The sequence below is a fragment of the Crotalus tigris genome, unplaced genomic scaffold (genome assembly GCF_016545835.1).
Source record: "Crotalus tigris isolate CLP2741 ecotype Arizona unplaced genomic scaffold, ASM1654583v1 scf7180000023589.2044511, whole genome shotgun sequence".
NCBI lineage: Eukaryota > Metazoa > Chordata > Lepidosauria > Squamata > Viperidae > Crotalus > Crotalus tigris.
This window is the reverse complement of record NW_024100062.1, coordinates 796,118-817,206: the sequence shown is the minus strand read 5'-3', so window position 1 is coordinate 817,206 and position 21,089 is coordinate 796,118. Positions and strand designations below refer to the sequence as shown.

General features: G+C 40.4%; 1 protein-coding gene across 2 annotated transcripts in view; it reads left to right on the top strand.

The window, feature by feature from the left end:
• ADAMTSL1 (ADAMTS like 1) overlaps positions 1–21,089 on the top strand; it is a 495,749-nt gene that overhangs the window by 66,605 nt on the left and 408,055 nt on the right. The window lies entirely within an intron of this gene.

Here is a 21,089-nt window from a genome sequence, read left to right as displayed (position 1 = left end):
CATGAAAACCCCATGGACAGTACTAAAAGGCAAAAAGATATGACGCTGGAAGATGAGCCCCTCAGGTCAGAAGGTGTCCAATATGCTACTGGGGAAGAGCAGAGGGCTAGTACTAGTAGTGCCAGAAAGAATGAAGCGACTGGGCCAAAGCCGAAAGGACGCTCAGCTGTGGATATATCTGGTGGTGAAAGAAAGTCCGATGCTGTAAAGATTTTTTCTCCATAGGAACCTGGAATGTAAGATCCATGAATCAAGGCAAGCTAGACGTAGTCAAAAAAGAGATGACAAGACTGAACATCGACATCTTAGGAATCAGCAAACTAAAATGGACAGGAATGGGTGAATTTAACTAAGATGACCATCAGGTATACTACTGTGGGCAAGAATCCCTCAGAAGAAATGGAGTAGCCTTCATAGTCAATAAAAGAATAGGAAAAGCAATACTGGGATACAATCCACAAAATGACAGAATGATCTCAATTCGAATCCAAGGCAAACCATTCAATATCACAATAGTCCAAATCTATGCTCCAACCACTGGTGCTGAAGAGGATGAAATTGACCAGTTTTATGAAGCCCTACAGCACCTTATAGAATTAACACCCAAAAATGATGTCCTTATCATCATGGGGGATTGGAATGCTAAGGTAGGAAGCCAAAAGATAACCAGAATAACAGGCAAGTTTGGCCTTGGAGTACAAAAGGAAGCAGGACACAGGCTAATAGAATTTTGTCAAGAGAATACGATGGTCATAACAAACACTCTTTTCCAACAACCCAAGAGACGGCTCTACACATGGACATCACCAGACGGTCAACATAGAAATCAGATTGACTATGTGATCTGCAGCCAAAGATGGAGAAGCTGTATACAGTCAGTAAAAACAAGACCAGGAGCTGACTGTGGCTCAGATCATGAGCTTCTCGTTGCAAAATTTAGGCTTAAATTGAAAAAAGTAGGGAAAAGCACTAGGCCACTCAGGTATGAACTAAATCATATTCCTGATGAATATACAGTAGAGGTGACAAATAGATTTAAGGAATTATATCTGATAGACAGAGTGCCTGAAGAACTATGGATGGAAGTTCGCAACATTGTACAAGAGGTAGCAACTAAAACCATCCCAAAGAAAAAGAAATGCAAGAAAGCAAAATGGCTGTCTGAGGAAGCTTTGCAAATAGCTGAGGAAAGAAGGGAAGCGAAAGGCAAGGGAGAAAGAGAAAGATACACCCAATTGAATGCAAAATTCCAGAGAGTAGCTAGAAGAGATAAGAATGCCTTCTTAAATGAACAGTGCAAAGAAATAGAAGAAAACAACAGAATAGGGAGGACCAGAGATCTCTTCAAGAAAATTGGAGATATGAAGGGAATGTTTCATGCAAAGATGGGCATGATAAAGGACCAAAATGGCATAGACCTAACAGAGGCAGAAGAGATTAAGAAGAGATGGCAAAACTACACAGAAGAACTATACAAGAATGAGCTTAACGTCCCAGATAACCACAATGAGATGGTCACTGACCTCGAACCAGACATCCTAGAATGTGAAGTGAAATGGGCCTTAGAAAATCTGAGCACCAACAAAGCTAGTGGAGGTGACAGTATTCCAGCTGAGCTATTCAAAATCTTAAAAGACGATGCAGTAAAAGTGCTACACTCAATTTGCCAGCAAATTTGGAAAACTCAACCGTGGCCACAGGATTGAAAAAGGTCAGTTTACATTCCAATTCCAAAGAAAGGCAATGCCAAAGAATGTTCAAACTATCGCACCATTGCACTCATTTCACATGCTAGTAAAGTTATGCTTAAAATCCTACAAGCTAGACTCCAGCAGTATTTAGATCGAGAACTACCAGAAGTACAGGCAGGATTTCGAAGAGGCAGAGGAACTAGAGATCAAATTGCCAACATACGCTGGATCATGGAGAAAGCTAGGGAGTTCCAGAAAAACATCTACTTCTGCTTCATTGACTATGCAAAAGCCTTTGATTGTGTGGATCACAACAAATTGTGGCCAGTTCTTAAAGAGATGGGAGTACCAGACCATCTCATTTGTCTCTTGAGAAACCTATATGCGGGTCAAGAAGCAACAGTGAGAACCGAACACGGAACCACTGATTGGTTCAAAATTGGAAAAGGAGTCCGGCAAGGCTGTATACTGTCGCCCTGCCTATTTAACTTATATGCATAGCACATCATGAGAAAGGCAGAGCTAGATGAATCAAAAGTTGGAATTAAGATTGCCGGGAGAAATATCAACAACCTAAGATATGCAGATGATACCACTCTAATGGCAGAAAGTGAAGAGGGACTAAAGAGCCTCTTGATGCGGGTGACGAAGGAGAGTGCAAAAGTTGGCTTGAAACTCAACATTAAGAAAACCAAAATCATGGCATCCGGCCCTCTCAATTCCTGGCAAATAGATGGGGAAGAAATGGAGGTAGTGACAGATTTTATTTTCCTTTCTCCTGCAGACCAAGGGCCGATCCAGGGATCTCCTGGTGAAAACCTGCCCTTTCTTCTCCTGCAGAACAGGACTGATCCAGGGATCTCCTGGTGAAAACCTGTCTTTTATTCTACTGCAGTACAGGCCAGATCCAGGGATCTCCTGGTGAACACCTGTTGTTTATTTCCTATTGTTTATTTCAATATGGCGGATAACACCGTTTCACAGGCTTCCACCTCCAGTGGAAATATAAAACGCAAGCCATCCAGTCTGGATACACCTGCAAAAGCCAAGACCAAGGTCAAACGGACCTCTAAGGCCAATGACAAGCAAGCAGATAGCAGACATAGGGCGCTGGAGCGACAATTCTCCAAAGCCCAACGGCAGACAGGAGAGACGCAGCTTATCCCCTTACCTCCTCTTGCATCCACATCAGGGGAGCATCGACCTTCCCCTTTTACACAGGCTTGGTCTCCCGAGCAGACCCTGGACCAGGGTTCCTTGCTGGGATATGAACGGGACCATCTGTCCCTCTTTGACCGAGAATTGAGATTACAGGTCCAAGATTCAATTCCAGTTGCTGAGCCAGGACCTTCCTCAGTGTCTTGTAGGTCTCAGGGGGAGGTTACTACAGTCGTCCCTCCTCCAATCCCTTCAGCATCTTTCACGCCGACGGCGTTGGGTCTTCGGGGCCCCGAACATCCTTCATTTACTGTCCAGCTCCAAGCCATGATCTCACAGGCGGTGGCTCAGGCAATGGCAGCTTCAGGGAGGGCCATTCCGGTCCAAGGACCATCAACCCCCCTATGCCCACGGAAACTAGGCATCCCAGGGAGTATGTGATCTCAGATCACGGTTCTCCACCTCAATCTGAAGGGAGCGAGATATCGGATTTTTCTGCTCACATTCCGGAAGAAGGCATGTGGTCAGACGGGGAAGACATTCAGGCAGATGCCACTCCTATGGTAGGGGTGTTTAATCCAAATTCCTTCTATCCTCTTTTACAAAAGGCCTATGTCACCGGAAAAATTGAACCCGTGAAACCACAGACGACCGATCAGGACTCTGGACAGAGTTCTGACCCACTGTTTCTGGAACCAGTCAAGAAGAACCTACAGATACCTTGCCGCCCTATGTTTCTCAAATCCATTCAGGATCAGTGGGGATCTCCTGGAAGTTTCTCTGCTCTTGGGGGATTAGATCGTAAGCTCTTAGATACGGTCCCTTCCCTCAACGATGTCCTTGAAGTTCCGAGTGTAGACAAGGCTCTCGCCCCCATACTGTCAGACACCAAAATCCCAGGAGATATGTCGGAGGCCCTTAAGGCTGAGGACAAGAAGTCTGAGATTTCCCTCAAAAGGACCCATCAGGCATCGGCTTGGGCTATAAGAGCCTCAACATCTAACTCTTTTTCTCTAGAATTGCATTAATCTGGCTCAGGGAATTACAGTCCAGATTATCCCCAGACGAGGTAAGGGTTCACCAGGATGTCACTAAACTAAGGGCCGCACTGGAATACATGGCGGTTGTGTCTCTGCAGTCGGCCAAATATTCGGCTCGGGCCATAGCTTCCAATGTGGCCGCACGCCGGTTGTTCTGGCTAAAAAATTGAAAGGCCGATACCAGGCACAAATGGAGAGTAGCTGCGGCACCATATCAAAAGGGTCGCCTTTTTGGAGAGGCTCTCACTCCTTACCTGACTGAAAACAAAGAAAAGTTGAAAGTACTAGCTCATGTTGTCAAAAAAACGGCAGACGTTTTTCTCCATACAACTGGTGTCCGTCGTTCAAGTCTGGCTCAGACCGAACTACATGGAGCGGGTATCGGCCCTTTCAAGCAGGGCCGGACCACTCATCGGACCGGTCCGGCTACAGAGACAAGCCAAAGCCACAATTCCAGGCTAAGCATCCCTTTCGCGGCAGAGGAGCTTGTCCTTTCTGAAAGTCAAAGTGACTTGAGGCGGATTCCTCCCATTGGCGGAAGACTGGCACTATATTTCCACAAATGGGAAAGTACCACCACGGACAATTGGGTTCTAACCACTATCAGAGACGGACTGTCTCTGGAGTTCCTCACACTCCCACCTCGGCGCTTCATCTCCTGCCCCCTATCCAGAAATCCCGTGAAACAAGGTCTCATTGAGGAGGCCATTTGTCATCTGTTAAGCATAGAGGCAATAGAGCGGGTACCCCCAGATCAATGGGGACTGGGTTTCTACTCCATCCTGTTCGTGGTACCAAAACCCTCAGGAGGATGGAGGGCGATCATAGACCTCAAGGCTCTAAATCGGTACCTAATTTACCAAAAATTCAAGATGCAAACTCTTCATTCTATTCTGGGCAGTATTCGGCCGGGGGATTTTCTTACATCCATAGATCTGACAGAAGCTTACCTGCACGTTCCCATACATCCAAATCACAGGCGTTTCCTCAGATTCAGGTATTCCAACCATCACTATCAGTACAGGGCCCTGCCATTCGGCCTATCATCAGCTCCCAGGGTTTTCACCAAAATCCTGGCGGTTCTCGCCGCACAGCTCAGGTTGGTACCAGTCCGCGTTCAGTGCTACTTGGACGATATCCTAATCCAGTCGTCCTTGGCACTGAACGCCCGTTCAGACGTGGCACTGACGATCAAGACACTCCAGGATCATGGATTTATGATCAACTTCCCAAAGAGCCATCTGATCCCAACAAACCGTTTGCTCCACCTAGGCGCAATAATAGACACCAGCCAGTGCCGAGTTTTCCTGTCTCAGGAGCGTCAGCTCAGCATATGTACGATGGTCACCAGGGTGCGCAAGGAGAAACGTGTAATCCTGCTCCTGCTGTCATGGCTGTTAGGGAAACTGATCTCATGTATTGCCATAGTGCCTTGGGCCAGGCTTCATACGAGACAACTACAGTGGTTTCTACTCCCTTACCAGACACGGGGTGTAGCATGTTTTCCACAGAGGGTGCGAGTCCCACCACAGACACTCACGTCCCTCATCTGGTGGTTGTCCCCAGCACTGTCCAAAGGATCCCTGTTCAGAGAACCGACTCGGGTAACCTTGACCACAGACGCCCGTCTGTTTGGATGGGGGGCACATCTGCAATCTCAATTCGCCCAGGGACGGTGGTCTCAACGGGATCTCAAGAAAAATATCAATTGGTTAGAGCTCAGAGCCATACACCTAGCACTTCGCCATTTCCACAAGAAGTTGGCGGGCCGCCACGTGCTGGTTCTGACAGACAACGTGGCGGCAAAGGCCCATGTCAACAGGCAGGGCGGCACTCGATCACAGATTCTAATGTCCGAGGCCCAGTGTCTGGGGTCATGGGCGGAACAGAATCTGTTGTCCCTAAAGGCAGAACACATTTCAGGGGTGGAAAACGACCAGGCAGATTTTCTGAGTCGATCTACGATAGATCATTCAGAGTGGCGTCTACATCCCCATCTCTTTCGGGAGATAACTCACCGTTTCGGTCGGCCCAAAGTCAATCTGTTTGCATCCCCGAAGAACACCCAGCTTCCCCGGTTTCTATCTCAGTACCCATCCCAGGGTTCGGAAGGAGCAGATGCCCTCCGCAGCCCTTGGCCGGCGGGCCTTCTATATGCATTTCCACCCCTTCCCTTGATCCCGGCTGTCATCAGGAAGCTGTTACAGGAACAGGCAGAGCTAATCCTTGTGGCCCCGTATTGGCCGAGGCGTCCATGGTTCGCGATCTCGTGAACCTCGCCGTAGCCCCCCCTTGGCAAATCCCTCCAGAGAGGATAATTCTAACACAGGGGGCCATATGCCATCCGGACCCACAGTGGCTACAACTAGCCGTCTGGCATCTGAGCGCCAGTTCTGAAGTGCGGATCTTACTCTTCAAGGGTGATAGCTATGATCCAAGCTTCCAGAGGGCCGGCGATGAACCGAATCTATGATGCCAATTGGAAGAACTTCTGTGACTGGTGTACCTGTAAGGGTTTGTCTATCTTTTCTGTCACTATTCCAGTGATTCTTGAATACCTCATGGATGGAGTGGATAAAGGCTTAGCGCCCAATACCTTGCGTAGACAGGTAGCCGCTCTTTCCACGGTGTTCACCTGTGCCAACGCCACTCCATTGTCCCATCATCCCAGGGTCCGATCCTTTATGAAAGGAGTCTCCAAAACCAGACCTCCGGTAGTACACAGGTATCCATCTTGGGAACTACCTCGTGTTCTGCAGGCACTCACTAGGTCTCCCTTTGAACCTATAAAGTCTTGTCCTCTTCACATTTTGTCCCACAAGGTGGCTTTCCTAGTAGCCATCACGTCGGCGAGACGCGTGTCAGAGCTGGCTGCTCTTTCAGTTAGGGAAGACCTGTGTACCTTCTATCAGGACAGAGTGGTGCTGAGGTTAGATCCCTCATTCATTCCCAAGGTGAACACCCTGTTTCACCGGGCTCAGGACATTGTACTACCAAACTTTTGTCCCAATCTTTCTCACACACTAGAAAAGCAGTGGCATTACCTAGATGTACGTAGGGCATTACGTCATTACATTAAGAGGACAGCTTCCTTTCGCAAATCGGAGGCATTGTTTGTCTCTTTCCACTCAACTTCCAAGGGACAGGAGGTTTCCTCCTCCACTATAGCCAGGTGGATCAAGGCCTATATCGCTCAATCTTACCAGGCTTCCTCTTTACCTGTCCCAAGCCGCCTGACAGCGCACTCTACTCGTAGCGCTTCCACATCAGCGGCGTGGCAGACTCAGGCGTCCATAGAGGACATCTGTAAGGCGGCTACATGGTTGTCCCCTTCACCATTCATTCACCACTACAAACTCAACAAGTTTGCTTCCGCGGAGGCCGCTTTTGGCCGTCGGGTTTTACAACAAGTGGTCCATTTCAGCACCGACACTTAACCAACCTGCTTCCCACCCGTGGGATCAAAGGGGCTTTGGTATGTCCCATCCTTGGAGTCTACATTCCTCTACATGCTGGAGAAGGGGTGTTGTCTTACCTGAATGCCTTTTCTCAGCATGAGGAATGTAGACTCCACCCCCTCCCTGATTATTACTATCAGCTAGGTTAGTGTCAGCAGTTCGGAGCCATCACGTCACGCAATCATTCGCTTCGCCCTTTCGAAACTGGGGCATGGCCAGACCCTGCAGAGGCGTGGCAACTTTGATTGTTTGGTCTGATTGGGCTTGAAGACTAAATCAACCCATCCTTGGAGTCTACATTCCTCATGCTGAGAAAAGGCGTTCAGGTAGCCCCTTCTGCTAAAAGTCCCAGATCTGGGGATTAGACTGGGAATTTAAAAAGAAATCCTGGAATAAGACAATGATGTTTCCAAATAATAATGATGATGATGATGTTGGAAGGGACCTTGGAGGTCATCTAGTCCAACCCCCTACTCAGGCAGGAAATCCTATACCATTTCAGACAAATGGCTGTCCAGTCTCTTCTTAAAAACTTCCAGTGTTGGAGCATTCACCACTTCTGGAGGCAGGTTGTTCCACTGGTTAATTGTTCTAACTGTCAGGAAGTTTCTCCTTAGTTCTAGGTTGCTTCTCTCCTTGATTAGTTTCTATCCGTTGCTTCTTGTCCTGCCTTCAGGTGCTTTGGAAAATAGCTTGACTCCCTCTTCTTTGTGGTAGCCCCTGAGTTATTGGAACACTGCTATCATATCCCCCCTCGTCCGTCTCTTCATTAAACTAGACATACCCAATTCCAGCAACCGTTCCTCATATGTTTTAGCCTCTAGTCCCCTAATCATCTTTGTTGCTCTTCTCTGTACTCTTTCTAGAGTCTCAACATCTTTTTTACATCGTGGTGAACAAAACTGGATGCAGTATTCCAAGTGTGGCCTTACCAAGGCATTGTGAAGTGGTATTAATACTTCATGTGATCTTGATTCTATCCCTCTAGCCCAGCACTGTGTTGGCCTTTTTGGCAGCTGCAACACACTGCTGGCCCATATTTAAGTGATTGTCCACTAGGACTCCGAGGTCCCTCTCACAGTTACTACTATTGAGCAAGGTATCCCCTATACTATACCTGTACATTTGGTTTTTCTTGCCTAAATGTAGAATCTTACTTTTTTCACCATTGAATTTCATTTTGTTAGATAGTGCCCAGCGTTCAAGTCTGTCCAGATCCTTCTGTATCCTAAGCCAAAAATAATTTAATTAACCATTTCAGTTGTACAAATAAACACTACCAATAGAAGAGACTACGTGTAGCTCAGAATGAAATGTGGAATCCTTGATTCTCTCTGAGGTTAGTTATTTGCAGACATTTCATTACCTAACTAGATAACATCCTCACTTTAAGAAAAGATTGGGGTTTGCTCTCTGCTTGTATACAACGGCTTGCCCAGTATAGGAACTCCCAGTTCAAGAAGGAAGCAACAGTCTAATCAAGGAATTACCAAGGAAAAAACACACCCTTACCAACACTGACAAGGTTACCTAACTGGGTAACAAAACCAGTTGATTACTTGATTACTTTTCCTTTTCTCATTAAGACAGAAAATTTATTTCAGTGGCTGTGATTGTGAAGCTTACACATAATGTAGCAAAATTTTGCTACTTTTAGAGAAATATTTTTTGATTGTTTAACACGACATGCAAATAAAAATTATCAGAGTGGCAAGGAAATTTAAATAAAGGAGGAGTAATCAATTGGTGGCAAATATCTCTGTAAAATGGCAATACAGAAGAACATGAACTAAGGAGAAATTTCCCGACAGAACAGTTAATTTGTTCTCCAGAAGTTGTGGGTGCTCCATTACTGGAAGTTTTTAAGAAGAGATTGGACAGAAGACTTCTAAGGTCCCTTCTAACTCTGTTGTTCTGTCCTGTGTATGCTGTGATTTGTATGATACCCATATCACATGGGCAGTATGGGGTTTTCCTATATTTTCCTTCCAGGATAGCTGTCAAGAAAGCATTAAACTGAACTAAAGATAAGGCTCTCCTGAATTTGGGAACTGTGATGTGATATAAATATGAGGTTGGTTTAGGCTAGTGGTTCTCAACCTGTGGGTCGGGACCCCATTTGGGATCGAACGACCATTTCACAGGGGTCGCCAAATAACGCAGTCTGCCATTTTTCCCCCCTTTTCCTTAGCTGTGCTACTCCCTTTTATTCTATTGGCTTTTGAAAGCCAATAGAATAGACTCTCTTAAATAGAGTCGAATTCTATTGGCTTTCAAAAGCCAATAGGAATTGTCCAGGCTGTCTCTGCCCTGCTGAGGCCGCCAAAAGTCCCATTCTGCAAACAGAGCTTCACTAGTTGAGTAGTCCTCGACTTACGACTGGTTGAGTAGTCCTCGACTTACGACCGGTTGGGGGTCGCGGCATTAAAAAGGTTGAGAACCACTGGTTTAGGCACTAATATTTGACTATTTGCAATTATATCATGAGAGAAAAGAGCAATCTCTATTTGACTTTCTATATCAGGGGTGTCAAACTCAATTTCATTGAGGGCCGCATCAGCATTGTGGTTGCCCTCGGGGGGGCGGGGGTGTGTGGCCAGGGTGGGTGCAGCCTACTGAGTGGGCGTGGATGGAGTAGGTGTGGCCTACTGGGTGGGCATGGCCAGCTTTATATCATTTGCGTCAAGGGTGCCTGTGGGGGCCTGGGCAGGAGTGGGATAGATCTGAGGGTCTCTGGCAGAAGGGGGTGGGACCAGGACCACTTCCAGGCGATTGTGCATTTCTTCATTCCTCACAAAGGGTGACACCTCCCCAGCATGCACCCAGGGGGTGGGGCTGACACGGCAGGGGCTGGTTCCTTGCTGTTTCTAGACGGCCCTGTGGAGCTAAGACTGAATGCATTTCAGCATAGATGGTCACCACAAAATTGTACATTGGCTCCCTCCCGGCTAGCCTGGGGCAGGGCCAAGGCAGAGGGGGCTGTTCCCTCACTGTTTCCAGGATGGCTTCATAGGCCACATGAAACCACTTCACGGGCTGCATTCGGCCCCCGGGCCTTGTGTTTGACATGTCTGTTCTATATCTAAGATCCTTTGCCATAGTATTGATCTATCTTATTCTGCCTCTAAGGTTAAGATGGCATTACTGGAAAAAAATTTGGGGCTCAATTACTTCTGGATGGCTATCTTCAGGAAGATTTGTAGTTATTTTACCCATATGGGTCAGTCCACTAGGATGGTGGTGTAGTTTTAACCGGTAGTTAAAGATATTTATCCAGATATTAGATTCAAGGTTACTGATTCTTACTTCTCATCGAAATATTACACTGGGTAACCTGCACGATATTGCTTAGAAAATTTTCTAAGGTGATCATGGTTCTAATTGAGCCCCATATAGCAATTGTGCTCAGTCTTTAGCTATAAACAACTTAATTGCAATAGGGATAAACTGTGCTCCTCTGGAGAAATAATAAATTTGTATAACTAATGCAGATCTCTGTACATTGCAGGATACATAATCCAAGTGAGCATTTCTGCTTCCTGAAGTTTGAAAAACTATTCCCAGATAGCTTAAGCTAGAGTTCCCCAATCATTTCGGCTTTGTGGACTGGTGGGGGGGGGAAGAGGGGTGCACACGCTTGCCTGCCACATGCACATGCTTGCCCACTGTTTGCGTGAGTGGGGATGTGCACACACATGCATTTGCATGCTTTCACCCACCACTTCTGCGGCCAGGTTCTGAAAGGCTCAAGGTCCGGTGGTGGGCCATGGCCTGGGGATTGGGGACTCCTGGTTTAAGCTGTTCAATGGACTGCACATCTAATTTCCATTTTTGCTGTTTGGGCATTTAGATAAAGTAAAAAATCTTAGTCTTGCTGTAATTTATTAATTCCTCCTCGGTACAACAATGCATAATTGATTTTAAATCTATTTTGAGGTCAATGGATTAATGACAGAATTATTACATCAGCGACATACAATAATAAATTGATTTGTCTTTGGGCTAATTTAGGAGGATGAAAAGTAGAATACTTAAGTGAAGAATTAAAGAGTTTAAAGAATTAAAGTAGTTAAAAAAAAACTGGAACCAATGCATATCCTTCTCTAACTCGCCTTCTTATGGGTATTTCCTTTGTGACAGGTGAATGTAACATCAAGGATATCTAACTCACCATGTTCTCACCGGAAGTCTTGGGGCTAGAATCAGAAACTGCTTACGTATTGCAGTCAATAAAGGAACAAGGATGTGTTTATTTAGTCATTAGGAGTCAGGTTTAACTACAGAAAGAGTTTAGGTATTTTTTCTATAATTAAAATCAAATGTAATTCAACATCTGCACACAAACAAGCCCAGAAAGCGTCATTAATAATCACTATATTGAATTATATTTGATGTTTTTAATGCCCACTCCCTTATGTTTGAAGCAATCCTTTAAAATGTCTTCAATATGTCTAGTGTATCCATAAACAATGCTTTGAAAACAGGATTTTAAAACTTTTGGGTTTGGTTTTTTTTTTGCTTTTTTATATGTTAAAAATACTTTTTAAAATGCATACTAACATATTTAAAAATTAGATTAAATTATATTGATGATGATGATGCACTCTTACCTAATTGGATAATTAAATATCTGTAGGCAAACAATCAAGCTCATAGAGCAACAAGATCTCCACATTTCAGCCTTAAAATATATATATTCTCTTCTATTTTTAAGTTATATTGTCAGATTAATTCTTAATTGCATCAATATCTTTCACCATGTTCTTCCTATTATAATAGAATAGAGCTGGAAGAGATCTTGGGGGTCTTCTAGTCCAACCCTCTGCTCAAGCAGGAGACCTTATACCAGTGTTTCTCAACCTTGACAATTTTAAGGCATGTGGACTTCAACTCCCAGAATTCCACAGCCTTATACCATTTCATTAGTCATTTGTCTTATTATTTTTTACTTTAATTTATGTTATGTTATGTTACGTTATTATTTTATTTTATTTTAGTCATTAGATGAAAAGTTATTATATTAGTCAAAATGATTTTGACTAATGTAATAACATTTGGTTTTTCTTGGATGACACCACATACTAGTAATTTTTTGCTCACAAAGTAAAATAAATGTGTATTCTCAATTACTTTGAACCATGAAAGAGAGTTAATTACTGCTAGTTTGAAGGCAAGATGGTAGCACATCTCACTTTTCTGGATTCTTATATGTCTTGTTTTATTCTGCTATGTGTAACTGAAGCAGTTTATTTGGATAGAAAAGTGTTCCAAGAAGACTCCACACACCCATTTGCACCACTTAGGACACAGATAAACCTCCAAGTGGCCTCAATGACTCTCTAAAAGAATGCAAATGACCATCTGTCTGCAAGGAATATAAATCCTTCTATTCCCCACCATCCAGTCAGAGCTGAAGAAGCTTCTTGGATGAGGAGCAAAACATCTTCAAAGAAAAACAAGAAAATCCAGCTGCCTCTTGAATAAGCACCTTTGGGACAACCATGACCTAGATGATTGAGAATCTCCATAGACATTTAATTTCTACTGAAAATATTAAATGAGATTGGTTACAATTAGAATGTATAATGACTTTATAGTATCATAATCAAGTATGTTTGTGGTAAATACTACTTCCAATAAATTTATTAACTTACGAACATAAGTACTGATAGTCCTCAACTTACAACCATTCATTTCGCAACTGCTCAAAGTTACAATAGCACTGAAAAAAGTGTCTTACAACCAATACAATTATGAGTGTTGCAGCATCTCTACCGTCATGTGATAAAAAATTTGGTCACTTGGCAACAGTATTTCCTCAAACTCAGTAAAGGGAATTTCTGTGTGGTTCTATGCGTGGTGATTGAATGATCAGTATACTTTTTTTGTAATGGAATTTGTTATATCTGAATATATGCACTTTTGTATATATTGAATATACACTTTTAGCTGTTAAAAATACTTAATGTAAATTCAGGTTTTCATTTCATTCAGGTTTTAGAGAAGTTAGCAAATTTCTCTATAATTTGCTAGTGGTAGCGGTATCATGATAAATCAATGTTTCTTTTAAAAAAAACATTTGTAATCAAATGTCTAGATGCCTATTATCTTCTCTGAATAATCATTCAGAATATATTGGATGAATTTTCAATCTTGTTTTATTCAGGTGGTTGTTGCCTAAAATTAAATTTCCAGTTTCTATGTAATTCTGTGTAATTCTGAGAGTTAAATCTAATGAAGATGCTTGTTCTCAAGAAATCTGCCACCAAAGCATACTTATCTAGAGTAAGTACTGTTGAATACTTGCCTGGAATTGCATTGTTAATGTAACTGCAAGACAATTAAGGTAGTTTTTATTTACATGGTAAAAATTCTTGGATCAACTTCATAGGGGAAGCTATATTTGCGAATAAAAAATCCCAGCTGAAAAAACAGAATGTCACCATAGGCATTTACTCATTCAGAACATTTTCTCTTCCTTGTTGCTTTTTGCTAATTGAGAACAGTCATATCTAAACGATTGATCTAATTAATATAAATGCTGTTTATGATGTATTATCCAAAGACAGTTCTTCTTTTGCATTTACCTTTTGATACTTTTAAAACTTAACTTTTCTGAAGTAGAAAAACAAATACTAATTGTGATTTGTTCAAGTTATGCGCATCTCAGGATAAACAATTATTTATAATGTTGATAATATATCCTTCAATCAAACCTGTCAAACTGTTCAGTTGTACATTCACTTGGATGAGGTATATATATTTGAATGCATACCACTAGGTTTACTCATATGACAGCTTTTAGTCGATTTTGGAAAAAAAAAACCTGTAGAGAGCTGGATTTTGTTAATTTTTGGGTGGAAATCACCAGGAAGTCCCAGTTAGAGTGTGAAGTCATTAAAAAAATTCCTGGAAGACAAAAATGACAAACTATTTCTACAATACTGCCAAGAAAGCTAATGAGGAGTCACACTCAGTTCAAGAGGACCAAACTTTATAAAGCTGTTAGAGAATATCTGCCTTTATACTATTTCTGTTACTAGCATAAGAAAAAATAGCTTTATTATATCAAGCTGGCAATCTGAATATGTATATGTTTGGTCTATTACTGCATATTTGACTTCCCTGAAAGCTTCTGATAAGCCAGATTCACTTAATGACCATGTGCTTCAATTAATGATCACTTAATAATTTGCTTAACAACTATAGGGGAAAAAAGATTGAAAAATTGGGCATGACTCACTTAAAAACTGGTTAGCTCAGCAATGGAAATTCTGTCCCAATTGTGGTCATAAGTTGAGGACTTGCATAGGTAAAGTATTATACATAACCAATCAATAGAAGATATAAAAGAGTGTATAAGTCTGGGAGCAAATATTGGAATTTCAATAAATTACATTACTTTAATATAAAAGTTACAATTAAACCCTGCATTTTTATATAAATGTATATTAGTCTTTAATAGATTCAGACTAATTATGAATGATCAATATGAGTAAGCGTGGTGTTCCATATATCTTTTTAAAAATTGATGTGGCTATATTAATATATGAGGACTATAAGAGGATGGGTTCTTGCCCAAAGGGTTTATGTTTACCATCTAATGTATAAGAAACATCAGAAAGAGCAGGGGACTAGAATAACAAGAGAAAAAATGTATATTAATTCATTAATATAGCAACAACATCAGAACGTATCAGAATCAAGCATACATTTCAAGAATAAAAGGTAAGAAATGAGAAATTGTAGAAATGAAGAGACAATGATAATGTCATGGTTCTGATAGATGAAACCCATCAAAAGAACTTCAAGGCAAAAATTCTTCCTTAAAGAACATTTTATTCAGGAAACAAAGTATCAGCACTACATAGTTGAACCCAAAAACTGAATTTCCTTCTCCTGGATACAAAGTACAAGGTGCAATTCCCACCCACAATAAGCTGTGATAAATCACATTCTCCAATTAGCCTAAAATGTGGGCTTTCTCACTAGCTCCTCAGCCCACCAAAACATTATTAGCTCGTCCCTGGGTTCCCACAAAGCAGTGTTATTGTTATGGCTAGCTGAGCTTGAGCTTTCATCCCAATCCCCCCTTCTGCACCTGATTTCTAAATACCAGAAAAAGCATGTTAAAAGAAAAGAGAAAATGGCTGCAATTTTCATCAGTTGTCAGAGCGGGAAAATCCAATGTTTACAGCATTCACAGATAGACTGGGATGCAATACTAAAAAGAATGGAAAGAATTTGATCATATCTTGGAGAGAAAGAATATTGGTCGGTGAAATTGATTTATTACAGGTAATCCTTGACTTATGACCAGTCACTTAGCTATTTTCAAGGTTACAATGGACTCCCTGATGGTACTTATGACCAGTTCTGACAGCCCTTAAAATCACATGATGATATTTCAGGTTCTTGGCATCAAGTCTACATTTATAGTCATTTGCATTTACACAGTTACATGACCACGATTTACGATGTCTTTGCTAAAAACTGGCATTTACTTCTGATTTTTGGCAAAAACGTCCCATAGTGAACAATGAGTTCATTTAATGACCATGGCATTCACTTAACAACCACATTCATTTAAAGACTATGGTGATTTGATTAATGACTGCCACAAAAATGGTCCTAAAATTGAGTTGTCATGTGATGATCCGTTTTATGTCTTTCGCAACGGGCAAAGTCCATTATGGTTGTTAAGTCGAGGACTACATATATATGGTATCAAGTTGGTATTGACACTTATAACCACATGTAGTAGATAGACTTCCATAATGATTTCTCTTCAATTTGGTCTTACAGAGTTGCATCTATTGCTGCTGAAACTGAGCCTATCCACCTTGCTGCTATTTGTCCTCTTATCTTTCTTTCCTTACCTTTCCCAATGTTGGAGACAGATAGACAGACAGACGGACATATTAAATGTCATAAAGTTGGTGTTGACTTTTAGTGACCACTTAATGACTACATAGGTGAGTTTTTTTCCATGCTGATCTTACCTGATCTTTCACGTGTTCCAATGGTGCATTCATTGCCACCTTGGTGCTTATCATCCTCTTCTTCTCTTTTCTCTCATCTTTCTCAGAATTAAAACCTCCAAAGAATCAGGTATTCTCATAATGTGCCTGAAATAGGATAGATTGAAACTAGTCATTACTGCATTTGATTGTTTTCTTGACTTCAGCATTGTAGACTACTCATTTTATATTTTCTATCCATGAAGTTTCATTGGTAAAAATACAGTAGTTTATCATTGGCTTCTTTCTTTCATTATTGATAACTTTGCCATTGTCACTGAAGTGATCATCTTTCTATATTGCTGCTACTCAGAATAGGTGCCAGTTGCTTTAATTAGGCAGCTGGGATGAACTTCATGACCCTGATGGGAATATATAATCTTTGTGTACATCCCCAACACTCTTTGCTCATCACTCCAAGGAAAAACACACAGCAGGACTTAGGCAGGCAGAATAATAGACTTCTCAACAAAGCTAAGTCTTTGCATTAATATGTCCAAAATATAATAATTTGAGCTTGGGCATCTGTGCCTCAAATAAGACATCTGGATTTGTTTATTCTATGCCTTGTTTGTTTTCTTGGCTGTCCTTGGTATCTTAGGAGTCTTTTCGAAGACTAAATTTCAAATGGAGTCAATACATTTTCTATCCTGCTTCCTCAGGTTCTAATGTTTGCTTCCATAAAGCACAGGATCATAGGATCTGCACAGTTCTGATTGCATCACTGCATGTGAATATCTTTTCCAAGACTTGCTATCCTATTAAATGCTAATCTGTAACATTTCTTGAAGTGGGTGACACTTCAGAAAAAGAAGTGTGGATTGAAAAAGAAAAGGGGATTGACAAAATATGCAGCTGAATCCATCAGGCAAAAAACAATGTTACATAATTATAGGTATGAAAATATTAGAAGAAAAATTAAAAATTGTACAGAAACCATAGGGAAATATTATGGAAGAAATTCAGTTAAATACGTGGGGCCGATGGAACCAAAATAATTCCATTGAAGTCATTAGAATGTAAAATTATTATTTCAGTGCATAACCTTATATGTATGTTGCAGGGGGAAAAAACACCCTAATATTGAATTTTTAAAAACCCCTAAATGTATCCCACAGTGTTTTAAGAATATAGCTTTAATGTTTGATGTTAATTAGTTTACATTAGATGAATATTTATGTCCTACCTCGCTTGCTAAAATACAAGATCTTCTCTACAGTTTTTTCATGTGTAAACAGTCTGTCTGCATTGCACACAAACTCTACATAAGGATCTCATAAGACATTTCAATAGCAAGACTGTGATTTAACTTTCTAAATTAATTACACACATGCCAATGATTATAGCACAGCAAAATTGGAGAGATAAAAAGGAAAACTTCCAACATCATTTAAAAAAACAACCCTATGCATATACTACATAAAAGTTTGAATAAAGATGCAATAGTTATTAAAACCAGTTTTACCATTGGCAGGAAACATTAAAAATCCCATCCCTTCAAATAAATCTTCGGAGAAAAAAAAAGAAACAAAAACAAGCATGGGAAAAAGCCCCACAAAATAGGTATCGAGACTTTTTTCACATAAATATAGTTTTTAATTATTTTTTTTAATCATCTATATTTCCTTTTAATATGTAACTAAGAGGGAAGTCCTGATTATGGATGTAATTAATTCTATACACTCATTGAGGATTTTATAAAGGTTTTATTGTGTTTTAGGGTGCAATAGTCACTCAACCAAATAAGGTACCACAATTATCCAAAGCTTATTACAGTATAATGGAGATTTCCTAAATCGATAATGAAAAGTCCAACGAAATTAGCCAAACCTTTAAATACATTTTAAAACTATCATAGCAATGTGAATCAGTAGCAACCATTTTTAAAGCAGAAGATCCTGGCAACAGTATTTCTTGCCCTACTATCTGCAGGCTGGGTTGTTGCAACATGGTCTATTAGGGGTTGCTTTTTAAAATGTCTTGGAAACTTCAGCTAATACAGAATGTAGCAGCGTGATTACTAATGGATGACAGTCACCTTAGGAAAATTACCTTAGTATGCTGGATGCTGTATTGGCTACCTATTTGTTTCTGAGTCCAATGACCCACATCTGAACTGCCAGCTCCAAGTAGAATCTGCCCATCTTGTGCAATCCAAGTATGAATGGATATTCTGCAGTTTTGCTCCTCAAAACTGCAGACATTTTCTGCAGTTGTTTTGGTCTTATGGAATATCTTGCTTTCCAGGAAAACAAAGGCCATACGGTGGTACCTATTTATCTATTCACATTTCTGTGTTTTTGAACTGCTAGGAGGGGCAAGAAACAGGAGCTCACCCCATCATGTGGTGCTCAGGTCTCAAACCCAGGTTGTCATGTTATGTGTCTAATTGCTGAGCCATCACACTCCCTTATAGAGACACTATTAGTTTTATTAATTCAAAGGAAAAAAACTTTCTAATTTTGTATTGCATTCATACAGTAAATCAGATTGAATAGTTTTAGTAACAGATAATAAAAATGAAAAATTGTGCAAATTGTGCAATGTGTTTTATTGAAAATTTCTATCTTTCTGAAAAATTATGAAAATTCCCAAAGTTTGCCTCAGGTGTTTTTCAAATTTGGGTTCAGTTTTGCTTTCATGTGAAATCTGATGCTGTATTGTTGAATGTTGAAATAGGTAGATATTTTAAAACATAGTTTGCACAAGCTGACAAAGATCTTCCATTTTTTTGTCTTTGTTGGCCATCAGTGAGACACAAGCAGTCCTGTTCTAATCAATAGTGTTTTAAAACAGATATAAAGCTCTGATTTATTTGCTCCTATATGAGTTAATCTTTCGTTCCCACAGTCTGCTGCCCATATATTTTTCAGCCAAGGTTGCTTGGCAGCAGAAACACATTGTTTTGTACTTTCTGCTCCCCCCCCTTTCTTTTCTGCCACTCCATTTGCTTGGGCCATGTTGGCTCTCTGTTGTTAGAACACTGTAGGTCAAGTGTAGGCGTGTGCATGCTTTACAAATAACATCCCCATCACTGCTAATATCTGCCTCAGTTGTTAAGCTTCTAGTGCCTTTGTATGAAGGGGCACTTCATGCTGTAATTCTTGAGTGCAAATCACTTTATGTCACTTTCTTTCCTTGAGCAAAGAGAGGCTGAAATGAAGCTTAAATAATTTATTTCAATGAATATATCAGCTAGACTTATCTGTTGTGGCTGTTTAAGGACTGAACGTAATTAGCACAAAGCACAGGTCACAGAAAAGGAATCAGGCTCCTGCTCTAAAGTGGAGTTGTGAATTCAGTTTTAGTAAAAAGAAAGGTTGGTAGGGGCAAGACATATTTCAAGGGCATTTAAAAATGTCTGGTGAGAACTTTTTAGTAGAATAAAACATTGCTTTTTTGTAATGTATTACTGTTTGGATTAGAAATCTATGGGGCTTGTGTTAACAGAGCCTTCAAATTGCCTAGTATTAAAATTCCCCTTTCTTTTTTAAAAAAAAGTCCAGAGCACATGCTGGAAAGTCTTTGTTTATTGGGACATGTGGAACAAGAAACTTTGACAGTCAGACCACCGCCAACTGAATGTAATAATTCTAAGTGTCAAACTGTTGTCTAACATCTCTTTAGCCAATAGATGTTTTGAAGAATCAAGGAGCAAAAGAAATAGGATTAATGTATTATATGACTTAATTTACATTATTTCCTATATTACTATGCTTAATACCCATTTTTTCATGATACAAGGGGTTGCCATGATAAAACATCATAAAGCCTCTTGACATGGTGGTAATTTTAAACATGAGTATAGATTTATAATACATGTGCTTATATTATAGGCTTTTCATCTGGAGTTCAGTCATTGATAATTGGTGCTACTAACTAGATTAAGCCTATAATCCTCTGACTTTTTCTCTGGAAGTAAATACTACATAGTGGAATGTATTTCTGAATAAACTCCAGTGAGATTAATGTGTACATTATCACATTCACTCTATTTGAAAATATTTTATTTGAAAATAAAAGCATTTAGAGTAATAATATGTAATTGCTATAGAACTCAGCTCTTTTTTAATCTAAAGTATACCTTTCTGATTGGAAACACACAAAATTAATTCAATTAATTATATTTAACAAATATTTGGAGAAGCACATTAATTTTCATGGAGATGAAAACTAATTTGATATTACTCATTAGACAGGAAATTATCAACATTGTAATATAAGATTTAAAATATGTCTCCCTTGCCTATTATTTGTAGCAGGTTTTTAATCATTGCCATTCTCCTTGGCCAAAATATTTTGTCAAGAGTTTTTCAGATAATTCAAGATTATCAAGAAGAGAAAATGTACCACCCTGATATTGTTTTGCCATGAGAATATAAGAACTTTTCTGAATCAGACATTTTGTTCCCATGATGGAGATCCAGATTTTTAATCACACATAAATGCAGAAACACACGCTCAGTCATGTTTCCCAACAACTGGTATTGAAATGCCTAATACTGGAGAACATATGTAGCCATAAGGAAGCTTTCATACCTAACCTTCATTAAATTCTATTGCTATCCGTATTTGGATTATCATTTTCTGCAGATAACAAATTCTGTAGTTTAATTATGTGTTGTATGAAGAAATATTTCCCTATAACTTCATTTGATGAGTTGAGATATTGGTCAGTTAACATAAACAGAAAATATCCTCATTTATTTTATTTACACACAC